We start from the raw sequence: 1,702 nt of genomic DNA on the forward strand, positions 1-1,702 counted from the left end.
AATTTGTGCTTTACTCTTTATGAACACAAACCGCAGCAGCTGCTTGAGAATACGGATTTTTTCTTTGAGAATACGAATTCACAACAGTGGTCTGACGTCACGGTTTCCAAGGCTGGTTAATGGAGCACAGAGTGCGAAGATAGGAGCCGCGCACGCGCTCTTCAGACTGACCGTCTCTGAATGCACCTCGGCTGCAGCTTCATTCCAGACAGCGCAGAGCTCACAGTGGTAAGTTAAACACTCCCTTTTCTGCTGCTGTTGTTCAAAAGTACGTTTTCAAATCGTTTGAGGCGAGAACATTATACTTTTAAGCTTCCCTATGTGGCCTGTTTACAGAGTTAGTGCGTAAAAGTCCGACGTTGAGCGTCTGTGCCAACTGGTAGGTTTTTTAAGATTGACAACCTATTTCCTACTTTTATCTTTAAAAAAAACAACATTGAGGATGGTATTAAACATGTGATCACGTTGAAATTGTGACTATTTATCTGTAAATAATTAAAATGAAAACATAATTTGTATATATTAGTAACAGTAAAGGGAGTAGAGTTAAGCTACTTTGTTGCACCTACCAACCTTCACAGCGTTGTTCATTAAGGAAAAGTTATTTCTGTCTGCCCACCTTTACCGTGATTACGGTTAGTTCAGTTAATTCTGTAGTGGAGGTTCCACGTTTTAAACTTGAGGCTGGTGAAGAATTTACACTCGCCACTGTGTGTCGATCAGGACAAACTGAGGAGGGGGTTTTCTGGTTTGAGTCTCTCTTTAATTGCAGTTCAGCAGCAATACAAACATGCAGTATGAGGTAGGCTTGGAGATGGAGAGGTAGGTAGGGTATTGGTACGATTGGGTATGTGTGTGTGGTCTAAACATAACAGAAATAAGCCCACATTAAGTCACCTCATACATTGAACAAATGCTACAACCGAGAGCTAGCAGGCTTACTCACATGGAGTAATTAAAAGTTGCAATAAACCGGCAACTCGTACACTACAACATCAGCATGTAATACAGACCGAACTACAAAGTAAACTGCCTTAATACATTCAACAACAAGCACTTACATTCAGTCAGGAACGCACATAGACCCCAACCGGAGCCGTCAGCAGCAGCTGCACGTCTCCTCCCTCAGAGCTACAGTGCTTCTGCAGCTGCTGCATGTACTATTCGAACTCGCCACCGGGTGGCGCACCTCCCCTTCCCAAACTAAAGTAATAAACACTAGAGCCTTTGTAACAGCCGCCCCCAAATGTATGAAGTACATTTGTTTCAAACAAAGGCGATGAACTAAGTCTTTGATGATGAATCATGGCCGCCGGCCTCTTCGGGTGTTGCCGGAAGAACAATCATCCTCGCTACCGGTCGAGTATAAACTCGATCTTTAACTCGAACATCTGCTGACCTGATGTGGCCGTCAGCGCTGGGGTGAACTTTAGTCACTCGTCCAACTGGCCAAAGGGCTCTGGGAAGTTGAGGATCCATGAGCATGACCACAGCATTTTCTCTCAGGTCAGGTTGGGTGGTCTGCCACTTCTGTCTGACATGTAAATTGGGAAGGTATTCCCTGACGAATCTGGACCAGAACTGATCGGCCAACGCCTGGGAGTGCCGCCAGCGGCGTCTGCTGGGAAGTTCAGTTGCAGGGTACACAACCTGAGGCAGCGACCCATCTGGCCGCCCCATCAACAAGTGGTTTGGTGTCACT

General features: G+C 45.7%; 1 long non-coding RNA gene across 1 annotated transcript; it reads right to left on the minus strand.

Annotated features, from left to right (window-relative positions):
- Positions 1–741: 741 nt before the first annotated feature.
- Positions 742–1,493, minus strand: LOC118561523. Its single transcript, XR_004930106.1, has 2 exons — positions 1,062–1,493; positions 742–862 (listed from the first exon to the last, which is right to left on the minus strand). It is a non-coding gene; the product is annotated as an uncharacterized LOC118561523 (long non-coding RNA).
- Positions 1,494–1,702: the final 209 nt, after the last annotated feature.

Source organism: Fundulus heteroclitus, unplaced genomic scaffold, assembly GCF_011125445.2.
Source record: "Fundulus heteroclitus isolate FHET01 unplaced genomic scaffold, MU-UCD_Fhet_4.1 scaffold_65, whole genome shotgun sequence".
NCBI lineage: Eukaryota > Metazoa > Chordata > Actinopteri > Cyprinodontiformes > Fundulidae > Fundulus > Fundulus heteroclitus.